General features: G+C 37.3%; 1 long non-coding RNA gene across 1 annotated transcript in view; it reads right to left on the bottom strand.

Annotated features, from left to right (window-relative positions):
* Positions 1–716: 716 nt before the first annotated feature.
* LOC122470397 overlaps positions 717–13,162 on the bottom strand; it is a 103,881-nt gene continuing 91,435 nt past the window's right edge. Inside the window, exon 3 of the long non-coding RNA XR_006293906.1 lies at positions 717–1,468. This is a non-coding gene — a long non-coding RNA (uncharacterized LOC122470397). The remainder of the gene's footprint in view (positions 1,469–13,162) is intronic.

Genomic DNA, 13,162 nt, shown 5'->3' on the forward strand with positions numbered 1-13,162 from the left:
CCTTTACAAGGAGAACATACAGTATGAAGCCCGTGTAAGGTAGGGGTGCAGGTCTTATCAAGAATAGAAGCAGGAAAAGGAGCAAAAAGCAGATTTCTATGGAGTCCCTTCAGCTTCCCTATTCTCAATTATATTAACAAAAATAGCATTGTATAGTTTTTCATTTGTCCTATCTGATATTTCTAAAGCTATATTTGCTATCTAAATTTTACTTCCTTTCTTTGCTGTATATTTATATTCTTTGAGTAAATTTTACTCTGCTGTTCTAGATTTCAGGTAATTGTCACAGTTGTGTATCGCTTTACCTATCACCTACCAGTGCAGACCAACTGAGCCAGACACGAAGGGAGAAGGATTATGTATGTAAGTAAATACCGAATCACAGTTTACAGAATAATTTAGTCTCACTGCTTTCGATGACTTTTGGAAACTCAAAGTATCTACTAGATATCACACTTAAATGAGCAGTTAGTTATCATGAAAACACAGAACTAACAATGCTCACTTGCACTTGGGTTAGAATTATGCTACCTGCTTATCACTTGGTCATGGTGCTTAAAATCTTTTAATTAAATATCCCTATGCAAATATATTAATATTAATAAACATTTCAAATTAATACATATCTCATATCAAACAATATTTGACTATTACACATTTGATTCAAGATTTGTTCAGCCAGTACTTATACCAACTATCAAAAATTCATGTTCATAATTTGTGTGTGTGTATATCTATATATAGATATATAGAGAGAGATACACAAATTCTACACTCCCTGTTTTTAAAGATGCATCACTCTATTGTCTTTCACTGATTATTTTGCTTTTAAATAATTTCTTCTGGTCAATCATTTTGTCTTGATACCTACTGGCACATTGATTAGTTTTGACACATCAAAAATAAAAAAAGTCAGAAAAAGTGTAGAGTGAAGAAATATTGTAACAGAACTAACTTGAGTTTGCTCCTTGGTGAATCACAGATAGAAACCATAGCAGGTAGAGTTGTTGCACAAAGCAAACTATTTGCAGCAAACAAGGAGATCATGGAAAATAACCGCCACAACTGTGATTTACCAAACAAAGGTAAATGGGTTCCTTTTATTTAGGGTTAGGGATAAATAGTTACAAAGGGAGGCCTTGTTCATCATTTGTAGAGGCAGGCGGAGCATTGCTCCTGTGACTTAAGGAAACATGCCAATCAATGCATTGGATGTCATGTAAATGAGGCTTGTGCCTTGGGCAGAGATCTTGGTATTATAGTGAGATAAAGGTAACTGTTGGGAACTCCAGGAGTCACTTCGTGGTCTATCTGTGCAGGCCTGAGTTGGCATTAAGTTCAAACTGGCCTGGGTGGTCTGGGTCGCTGGAGTTCCTCCTCCAGGTGGTGGTTATTGCTTCCGGGGTAGTTTTGATTTCCACAGGGGATGCTTTGCCTGTATGGTCTTTCGCCACAGTGACAAGATAAACTGGAAAGAGATTACAGAAAATTACGGGACAAAGATCGGTGGGTACAAGCAGGTGAGCAGTAAAGGTCATGTCTTGGGGTGTAGCTGGTGACAATATTATAGCAAAAGAAGTTTTTAAGTGTCATTGCAGGAGCATATATTAAAAGAGGCTGTGGCCTGAAAGCTCACAGAGAGAAAAAACTGAGAGGGTTGGGGTGGGAGGTCAGGACATAGCAATTATTCTGCATTGTTCTCTTCAACTTATTAACCACTAAGTTCCCTGGAAAGAAAATACACACTTGGTTCCTATGAATTACTGGAGCTGTACTTCACATTTTTGTCATCATTTGATAAATAGTACAGTTAAAACATGCATCAGTGTTTTACCTTTCTTGACATTTTAGACACATAGCATTTGGAAAAAGAAACTAATTATAGAAACTTTCTCTTGATTAACCCGAAGTATTTTAGTAAAACAATATCTTGATTAAGCCACATAAATCATAACTCTTAATGTTTTTATCAATGGAGATCATGTATATTTTTACTGAGTCCAAATCAATAACAGAAATAAATTAATGATGAAGTAGCAAAGACCATATGGTAAATTCAATTAAATTAATTAAGAATTTAATTAGAAACAAACATGTGCCTAGTAGTCTATTAAATATTGAAGGGCACACAAAGGAAGCACAGGGTACAGAACATGTTCTCCAGATACATACAACAGCACTTGAAAAATACATGAGATACACACCTGAAATAATTAAGATTAAGGTAATTCAGAACTTTGGAATTGGAGTGGCATGGGTAAAAAACTTAGAACCCCAGCTTCTAAATCTTTAACTTTGGGCATATTGCTTGAATTCTTTAATCCTCAGGGCCTCAACTATACAATGGGACTATGAACAAACACATCAATGGATTGCTTCCAGAGTAAAATGAGGTATGAATATAAAATAGTTTATGAAATACCCATCATACTGTAGATATTTTTAAAGTGGTAAAACGTGAAAATATGGTGGTTCATTCACCTGACACGGTAATGGCTACATAGTATCTAACCATATAGAGATGCAATGATATGGATATTAAGAGGAAAGACTACATCTGTGTACAGCATGATGCTATATGGAATGGTATAAAAATGATTTTTCGGATAGGTTGAAATTATAGGTGATATTTATTTTATGTTTTATTTTGTCTATATACTCTTCAAATTTTTTGGAATAGTTTTTGTAACAGTCATGGATTACTTTTTAACCATGAAATTGAGTAATGAATGAGATACATTGTACTTGTCAGTGTTCTCATGAAGTAGAACCAACTGGAGAGAGAGAGAAAGAGAGACAGAGACAGAGAGAGACAGAGACAGAGATTGGTTGATTGCTTGACTGATTTTGAGGAACTTGCTCACACAATTATGGAGGATGAGAAGTCTCATGATATTCCATCTGTAAGCTGAAGACTAGCAAAGCCCGTAGTCTATCATCCATACACTCTGTGTCCAAAGCCTGAGAACCAGGGGACCCACAGGTGTCAGTCAGCCCCAGGGGCAGACGAGAATGGTGATCCAGATTCACTGTTAGCTGAAACACAAATTCTGCTTTCCTCCAACTTTTCATTCTATCAGGCCTTCAGTGGTTTGGATCCTGTCCACTCACACTGGAGAGAGCAATCTGCTTTACTCAGTCTACCAATTCAAAGGCTACACTCTCCCAGAAACACCAATAATAGACATACCCAAAAATGTTAACCCAACTTCTCAGCACCCTGTGATCCATTCACACTGACACATAAAATTATCCTTCACATATATTGCACAGACATGATATTTTAAGAACAATTAGGTATGGAAAATTTAGTATCAGAGAATAAATACTATCTCTTCCACCCTTCTGTAGTTGTAAGAAGGTTATGCATGTAGGGCATAAGCTTGAAAGCACTGGATATAGTGATGGCTCCCTCTTTGAGATATTTTGTATTAGTCTTCTAGGGCTCCCATAATACAATATCACAGATTGGGTAGATTAAATAACAGAAACATTAAAAAAAATTTTTTTTCAACGTTTATTTATTTTTGGGACAGAGAGAGACAGAGCATGAACGGGGGAGGGGCAGAGAGAGAGGGAGACACAGACTCGGAAACAGGCTCCAGGCTCCGAGCCATCAGCCCAGAGCCCGACGCGGGGCTCGAACTCACGGACCGCGAGATCGTGACCTGGCTGAAGTCGGACGCTTAACCGACTGCGCCACCCAGGCGCCCCAATAACAGAAACATTTTTAATCACAGTTCTGGAGGTTAGAAGTCCAAGACCAATGTGCCACCAGAGTTTCTGGTGAGATTCTCTTTCCGACTTCTAGATGTTTGCCTTCTCATTGTGCACTTACGTGTCCTTTCTTCTAGGCAAATGGGGAAAGGAGATCTTTGGTGTCTGTCTTTTCTTATATGGATACTAGACAAACCAAATTTGGGCCTCACAATTATTGTCACTTAACCTGACCTATCTCCTGAAAGGTCCTGTCTCCAAATACAGCCACACTGGGGGATAGAGCCCCAACATGTAAATTTGGGGGGGGACATAATTCAGTCCATGACATCTTTATTGATTTAAACTTCTATAAGACACAATTTCTTTTGATGTCTCTTATTCTTTTACCAAACCATGATACTGACTTTGTGGGTGTGCAAAATGTGTGTAGGTTCACAGAGTATCCTACTAGAAAGAATCCCGATTGTTTATATTCTTTGCTGTTGTCGTCCTGAAGTTATTAGTAATTTTGATTAATGAATTTTGTTTTATACAGCAGGTTTTGGTTCCCAGGAAAATTAGGTGGAAGGTGCAGAGATTTCCCAAACACCCTCATCCCTGCCCACACACTGTTTCCTCCACTTATCACTATCCCCCACTAGAGGATGAATCTATTACAATTGACTAAACTACACTGACACATCATTATCACTCACAGTCCATACTTTATGTAAGGGTTTTCTTTTGCTTTTGTATATTCTATGGATTTTGATAAACTATATAATGACATGTACCCACCATTCTCCTATCGTGCAGGATAGTTATACAGCCCTAAAAAATTTTTGTGCTGCCTACCCATCCCTCCCTTCCCCCAACCCCTTGATGGTCACTCATCTTTTCACTGTCTCCGCAGTTTTGTTTTTCCAGAGTATCGTGTAGTTGGAATCACACAGTATACAGCCTTCTCAGATTGGCTTCTTTCACTTGATAATATGTATTATATATTTCCTCCATGCTTTTTCATGGCTTGATAGCTCATTTCTTCTTATCAGTGGATCATACTCCATTGTCTGAATATACAAAGTTTATTTATCCATTTTCCTACTGAAAGATATCTTGGTTGCTTCCAGGTTTTAGTAGTTTGGTTTTTTTTTCCATAAGACTTCTAATATTTGATTCCACTCTCTTCTTGCTTGCATGGTTTCTACGAGAAATTGTACATAATTCTCTTTGTTCCTTAAGTTTTTTTCCCCTTCTAACTTTGTTCAAGATTTTTTCATTATCTTTGATTTTCTGAAGTTCAAGTATGATTTGCCTCAGTATAGCTTTTTTTTTTTTACATTTATCCTTCTTGGTGTTGTCCTTAAGATCTCTGCAGATCTTCCTAGATCTGCAGTCAGGTGTCTGACATTAATCTGAGGACATTTTCAGTCATTTATTGCTTCAATTATTTCTCCTGTTCTTTTCTCTTTCTCTGGCATTCCAATTTATGCATTTTGTGCCTTATGTAGTTGCCCCACAATTCTTGGATATTCTTTTTTCTTTCCAAATACTTTTCTCTTTGCAGTTTTTGAAGTTTCTATTGTCTAATCCTTGAGCTCAGTCATGCCCAATCTTTTCCTGTGTCCAGCAAAGACATTCTTTTTTACTACACTGTGTTTTAATGTCTAACATTTCTTTTTTATTCATTCCCAGAATTTCTGTTCACATTACCCATATGTTCTTGCGTGTTGTCTATGTTGTCCTTTAAAGTCCTAGCATATTAATCATAGTTTTAAGAAAATCTCGGATCTGTTTAATTCCCAATTCCTTGCCATATCTGTCTCTGGTTCTGATGGTTGTTCATTTTCTTCAGACTCTGCATTTTTCCTCTGAGTGTGCCCTGGGATTTTTGTTGAAAGGTGTATATGATCTGCGTGAAAGAAACTGCTATAAATCTTCGTTTACTAATGCAGTGAAGTGTGGGGGAACGGGATGTGTTCCGTAATCCCATGATTAGGTGTCAGGCTTTTGGTGGGGCTGTGTACCTGAATTGTGAACTTCACCAGTGCTGCTCTTCTGTGCTCAAATAGGTGAGACGCAATGGCTGAAGTTCACTGAAGCAGTGTTTCCCCTCCCCCCCCACCCCCCCAGAAAACGGCTAGAGGGGGCTGAAGTCGGGGAGCTCCTTGCTTGCAAGTGTCAGACTCCAGTGAAAGTGTCTCCTCAGAGAAAGGTTTGTTAAGAACAGTAAACTCTGGTGTATTTTGGAACGACTCATTTTCCCCTCTGCTTACCAGAACCCTGAGGGGATTTTTCTACAGGATTCACTGTGAGGCCTGGTGCAGCTCCGAGAGGTAAAATTGGGTCCCCCTTGGAGTTTTTCCTCTCTCATACTTGTCTACACGGAGACTCCAGCAATTTGCCAATTACAGTTGCGGTTTCCAGCCCCACTACTGGTTCCGGTGCAGGTCTCTGCACGTGGCTTTCTGGTACCATAGTTGTGATTCTCTGTATCTGCTTGTCTCTCACTCTCTGATTTTGCAGGCAAGAGTTTGCCCTTGGAATCTGACTTTTCTGAAAGATCTATGAAGAGGTTGATTTTTTAGTTTGTTCAGGTTTTTTACTTGTCATTATGATGGAGTGAAGACTTCCACACTTTGTAAATGCTGGACTGGAAACCAGAAATAATTCAAGTTCTCAGCAATTTTTTTAACAAGGGGCCCACATTTTTGAGTACTGCAACTTGTGTAGGACAGACCGTTAGCTCTCTCCCTTCCTGTTTTGTTCTCACCCTCATCCATACGACTGTCTAACCATCTGTCCTGTGCTGACTTCTCCCAGATGCACTATTCCCAACTGCCTACTTGGGATCTTGATTCTCATATCTAGTAAAATTCCGAAATATTTTCCTTGGAGATTTGTCATCATCATCATGAGGATCACCATACACATAATCACACAATCGAAAACAAACAAAAGTCTGAGAATCTTTTTATGTTTAATTCTTGTATTCCCTTTAGATTCTCCATCCAATTTAAGAGAATGTCCTTCCAGCTCTACCTCCAAAATCAATCCCAAGGTAGGCCACATCTCATCCTTTCTATTATTCTGGCATTAACTGCTATCAGTAATCAGGCCACATATAGTATGAACCCATGTATATGAGGTGTCCACAAAAAAACCAAATTTATAGAGACCAAAAGCAGAGTAGTAGTTGCCTGAGGTTTGGGATGGGAATGGAGATTAACTGTAGGTGGACATAATGGACCTTTGGTGGGAAGTGAGGGGGAGGGTATTCTACAACCAATTCATGATGATGGCTAAACTGTGGGGTAGTTACTAAAAGTCAATGATATGTACACTTGAGATGAATAAACTTGATTATATATAAAATATACCACAACAAAGCTATTGAAAAATAAATAAATCCTTAATCTGTTCCTTTTCTCCTAAACCTGTACCTATAGAATGTATTCTCTACTCAACTGCCAGAATAAAAGTTCCATCAGTCACTCCTTGTCAGGTTTCCATTTTGTATTCCACTACAGTCTCAGTGCACTTGGCTGCTTTTGGTTCATGTTTCTTGAACTAGCAAACATTATTCCTGACTTGGGCTATGCTCATATCTGTTGTTATCTTGGCTCGTTGGTTGGGGTCTTCTCATTATTCAAGCGTGATATCAAAACACAAAAGAGCATCCTACATAGCCTAGCTAAATCGCTCCCTCACTTTATCCTAATTTTCTTCATACCAAATATTGGTCTCCTAAATTCTTCTTTCTGTGTTTATGTTTATGTCTTTAGATTTGCTTCTTCCATCAGAATGGAAGTTTCTTGAAAGCAGGGATTCTGCTTATTGGTTCACCATGAAATTCCTTATGCTAAGATTAGTAGCTGTTATAGGTTAGGGGCTTCCATACTTCCTGATTGACCTTAGAAATGAAGCCTAATAGTGAATTCAAAAGACACCTTTAATTGTATAAGAAAAAAGATTTAAAAAGAAATCTAAGACACAGAGCTGCACATCTTTTCCTAAATACTGTGTCATTTTTCATAACATTCATAATATAAATGGGTCTTTAAAATGTTACCCATGCCAGACTTTTTTATCCACATTCCTCATCATTATAATTTTAATACTACTACTTACGAAGCATGGCATGTTCTAGCCTCAAACTGCTTTATAAATGATAACTGACATTAATTAATTAGTCATTATCAATTGATTTGTTGAATTAATCTCATTTCTAAAATTTCATTTTTATTAAAGATAATTAAGAAGGTGTCCAAACAGGATCTCAAGCCATATCTAATCATATCTCCTGTGCATATATTGTGTCTCAGTAAGAAATTGGAAATTCTTTTTTTCTGTATATTTCTAAATTAGTGCAGTTAAAGTGACCTTCAGCTAACACCTAATTTATTCATAGTCTCTCACTTTTCTTTCTAGATCTCAAAAATCTTAAAAATGTCCTATGATAATACATGTTCTTCTCATAGTCCAAAAAGCTCACAGGCAATCAGAATAAATTCCCTATTTCACTTCCTTATCTTTCAAAGTATCTTGAATTTTTATTTTTATTAATAATGTTTAGAAAGCATTTCTGCATTTTATCATACTATATTTTATCCTCAGATTTGGGATATTAGTAAATAACAACAAAAAAACCCCAATCCACATTTACTTTTTATATATAATGCTACACAGAGAACTTCTATCCCCCAGCAACAAAATATCAACAAAGTATGAAAGAACTCATCTTTTCACTAGTATTTCCAAAGTATTTAATACTTTCATGTTCTTCATTAAGAGAGATAAGAAGATACTTTAAACACGTAAAACCCATCCTAAATATCTGTTTTATATCATTTAAGTAGTATGAAGTATAGTAAAATAGTAACACTCCCCGAATGGCAGGTTAAAAGTCTCAGTATTTATGTTTGCTATCTTTATTTTTTAAAATTTTTTAATGTTTATTTTTGAGAGACAGCATGAGCAGGGGAGGGGCGGGGCAGAGAGAGAGAGAGAGGGGGAGACAGAATCCAAAGCAGGGTCCAGGCTCTGAGCCTTCTGCACAAAGCCTGGTGCACAGCTTGAACCCATGCACCGTGAGATCATGACCTGAGCGGAAGTCAGACACTTAACTGACTGAGCAATCCAGGTGCCCCTTGTGTTTGCTCTCTTATCTCTGTCAGTTATAGCAAAACTGAATAGGATTCGAACTATTCTATGGAGATCTATTGTCAACATACCAAAAATAACAAAATATCATAAATGACATGGCTGAGCCAACAACAAAATAGTATAAAACAATATTTTCTTACTTGTATTCCTTTAAAAAATCTAGCTTTAAATTTAGTGTCTTATCATTTGCACATGTGGGTGACCATATTCACAGTACAACCTGAAGTCTACTTTGATGTAGGCATTTCCCCTCCATCGTCTGCTTTTATAATCTTTTTCACTCAAATTCCAACCAAACAAAAACAAAAAATTTACAAAGTTCATGTTAGTGTATCAAACAATATTTCTGGTTGAAAGTAGGTTCACTAAATACAATTTGTGTTACCTGTTTAGAACAACTGGAAACCGACTTAGTTGAATGACTGAATATATTTTTATCTTAATTTGTTATTAGAGGGAAAAATTCCTATAAGCTGTGTTACTGCTTTTCCTCTGAATATAGCACATCATGTATATGAATAATGTGTATTCGTATCCTTTTCCTATTTGGTCTCCATTTAAATCAGTTATACTCTTTATAAGGTTAACCACACAGTTTTGAATATATGGTCGTATGTTTTAGTTGCAATGTAAATTTATATATTAAGGGAGTTACTAGGGTGGAAAATCTATTATTAGTTTTACTATCACCATTTACAATAATGGCAAGAGTATGTATTAGTTTCCTAGGGCTGCTATAACAAAGCAGCACAAGCTGGAGCTTTGAAAACACCACAAATTTATTCTCTGACAATTCCAAAATCAAGGTTGGTGTTGGTGTCATTTGAAGACTCTGAGGGAAGATCTGTTCCCTGCCTCTGTCCTAGTTTCTCGTGGTTGACAGAAGTTTTTGGTGTCCCTTGCCTTATAGATGTATCCATCCAATCTCTGCCTCCATGTTTTCATATTCAAATTTCTCATTTCTTAAAAGAACATCCTTCATACTGGTTTAGAGCCCAAGCCATTGCAGTTTGACTTGACTACACCTGTAAAACCCTATTTCCAGATAAGGTTACATATTGAGGTTATGGGTAGATGTGAATTTGGGGAGAGGACTGGGTTGAACAGTGCCCTCTGAAGGACCAATCCAAGTCCTTCTCATGTGCAAAATACATTTACTCAATCTCAACATCCCTAAAAGTCTTAACCCATTCAAGCATTAACTCTGAATTCAAAATCTCATTTAATATCAACTCAAAAATATTCCAAATCTTATAAAATCAGATATAAGTGAGCCTCTGCATATTGCCCATCTGAGGACAAAATTCCTTTTTGTTCAGTGACGAGCAAAACTAGAAAACCGATTATCTGCTTCCAACATACAGTTATGGGACAGGGATGGAATACAGATTCCCATCCCAAAAGGGAGAAACTGAAACAAACAAAAATATATATATAGGGGTTACTGGTCTAAAGCAAGCATGTATCTCATAAGAGCAAATTCCAATAGGTCTCTAGGCCTGAGAGTCATCTCACATGGCTTGATGCTCTGCCCTCTCAGCCCTGGGACAGCCCACAGTCCTGGCCGTCCTAGGCACCAGACTTGTCTTTTCTGGCCTCAGCATCCTTGTCTCTGGTCTCAGCATCATTCTTCGTTTTGTCCCATCTCCCTCCTTTTTAGTCTAGCCAGTAGTGTAGCTATAAAATTCTCAGAAGCCTTATTATTGCTTTTGTGGGCTGTCAAGGGGATCCATACCATCAAATATGAGGATTCTCCACAGATCCCTCCTGGATAATCCCATCTCTATTCCTGGCTTCTGCAGAGAGGTTTATTGGATCCATAAGTCACATTCCTCATCTCTTTAGTGAAGATTGCCCAGATACACCCTTGGGTTTGTTTCCCAGGCCTACTGTCCTGATATACTGGGAAATTTTCAAGTCGTCAAGTGCTGATAACTTCGTGCTTTTCAGTTTCTCTCTTTCCTCTCACATTTCACCCTAAGCAGCAAAGAGAAATCAGGCTTCATCTTCTCCACACTGCTTGGATAGTTCCTCAGCTAAATATCCAAGTTTGTTACTTACATGATCTACTTTCCACCCAACAGAAGTTAATTCAGTCACATCCTCTGCTACTTTAAAGCAAAGAAAGGATCATCTTATTCCAGTGTCCAATAACGTGTTTCTCATTTGTGTCTGAGACCTTACCAGAAGCACTTGAACATATTTCTGGCAGCATTCGGGTAGTGATAATATACATTCTCCTCAGATAACAGACATTTTCTCTACATCTAACTTCTTTTTGAGACCTCACCAGAATTGCCATTCACATCAATGTTTTTTAAATTTTTAACAATTATTCATTTTTGAGAGAGAGAGAGAGGGAGAGAGAGAGAGAACGAGCATGAGTGGGGGAGAAGCAGAGAGAGAGGGAGACACAGAATTCAAAGCAGGCTCCAGGCTGTGAGCTGTCAGCACAGAGACCAGCACTGGGCTTGTACTCATGAACTGTGAGATCATGACCTGAGCCACAGTCCAACACTTAACCAATTGAGCCGCCCACGTGTCCCAACATTATTTCTAAAAACAATCTCTTTAAGGCTATCTCGGTATCTCTATCCTAAGCATCAAAAGTCTTCCAGGCTCTACCCATTACCAATTCCAAAGCCACTTTCACATTTTCTGTATTTGTTGCAGTTATACCCAATTGGTTAGTACCAAACCTTTATGTTTCCATGGGCTTTTATAACAAAGTCCAACAAACCAGGGGGTTTAAAACAACTGAAACGTATTCTGTTACAGTTGAGAGGCTCAAAATCCAAAATCAAAGTATCAGCAGGGTTGGTTCCATCTGAAGACTGTGAGGTAGAATCTGCTCAATGCTTCTTTTCCTAGCTTCTGGAATCTGTCAGAAATTCTTGGTGTTCCTTGCCTTGTAGATGCATCATCCCAATCTCTGTTTATATCATCATGTTTTGTTTTCCTTCTGTGTCTCTATGTCCAATTTCCTGCATTTCTATGTAGGAATCCACTTTTCATAATTTGAGAATGCACTATTCAACCCAATACAGCATATTTTATGGAAACAGATAAACCCCATAAGATGATATATTCACCGAATAGCTGAAAATTTATTATGTCAACTCAATATTTGGAACTGTGTCAATGTAATTCCTTGAATTTGAAGAAACTGAGAAAAAATGACATAAAATAATTTGGTGCCTCCACTTTCTATAAAACCATCATTATAATATGAATGCCTACTTTACTAACAGAAATTACTACTGATTACTAGTGACCAAACAAAAAGTTAAATATTAAAATTTAACTGGTAAACTTGAATTGATCAGTAACTTACCTTTGAATATTACAAGTTTTATCCTATTTACTTCTCATTCCCCTTCCCTAACCCACATAAGCTATTATTTAGTCCATTTTAACAACTAGGGAAATTAAAGGTCACAAAGATTTAGTTCTTGATTAATGCGGGAATGAGGAGACAGATCTGTTTAATGGCATGTTTTAGCATGCTAAACATGATTATTTTACTACAGTCTTCTTCAATAATTTTTGCTTTGTGCTATTTCCTTTATTATTAAATCTTTCTTCTAGTCTTAGATAAATTTTATCATCATAAATTCCTTTATGATTCCTTTAACTTGAAGGCAGTCTTGCATAACATCTACTGGAGAAAGGATGGTGTTTTGGTACCATTCAACTTTCATTAACAAAATATTAATGAAGGCCATATAATGTATATGCTGATATAGAAATTTATATCTAGGCAGGCTTACAATTATGGTTTTATCAAAGAAATTATTTAAGAGTCAGTCTCATATTCACTATGTATTAAAAAAGGAACCAGGCTTTGGGCAAAGAAGACTGTTCATCAGAATTGAAAGTAAGATTCATGTCATTATTAGTGTTTTCCTTGGGGCCATGGTGCTTGTAACTGCAGTGTCTTCTGTCCTTTCTTCATTGTGTTCTTGGAAAATGGGAGTAAGTGGGGGAGTGGGCCCACGGTGGGGGCTCTGGAGGAGGATAAAAATAGAATTTGTGGATTTATCTACCAGTCAGAAATTTTCTTTAGTAGCTTAAAGTGACTGATGACCATGATTATTACATTAATTTTCATGACACCCTTGGGCGACAGTCTGAAGTATCATTTTCGCTATTTTTAGAGAGAGAAACCTAAGATTCTCAGATTAAATAACTTTGCACAGGGCAAACAAGTCCTGAAGTGGGAACAATGTTCCCAGAACAGGACTTAAGTCGACTCTTTTGTAAAAGTACAGGAAATCTTTCACCAAAGGCAGAACTG

This window comes from Prionailurus bengalensis, chromosome B1 (assembly GCF_016509475.1).
Source record: "Prionailurus bengalensis isolate Pbe53 chromosome B1, Fcat_Pben_1.1_paternal_pri, whole genome shotgun sequence".
Lineage (NCBI taxonomy): Eukaryota > Metazoa > Chordata > Mammalia > Carnivora > Felidae > Prionailurus > Prionailurus bengalensis.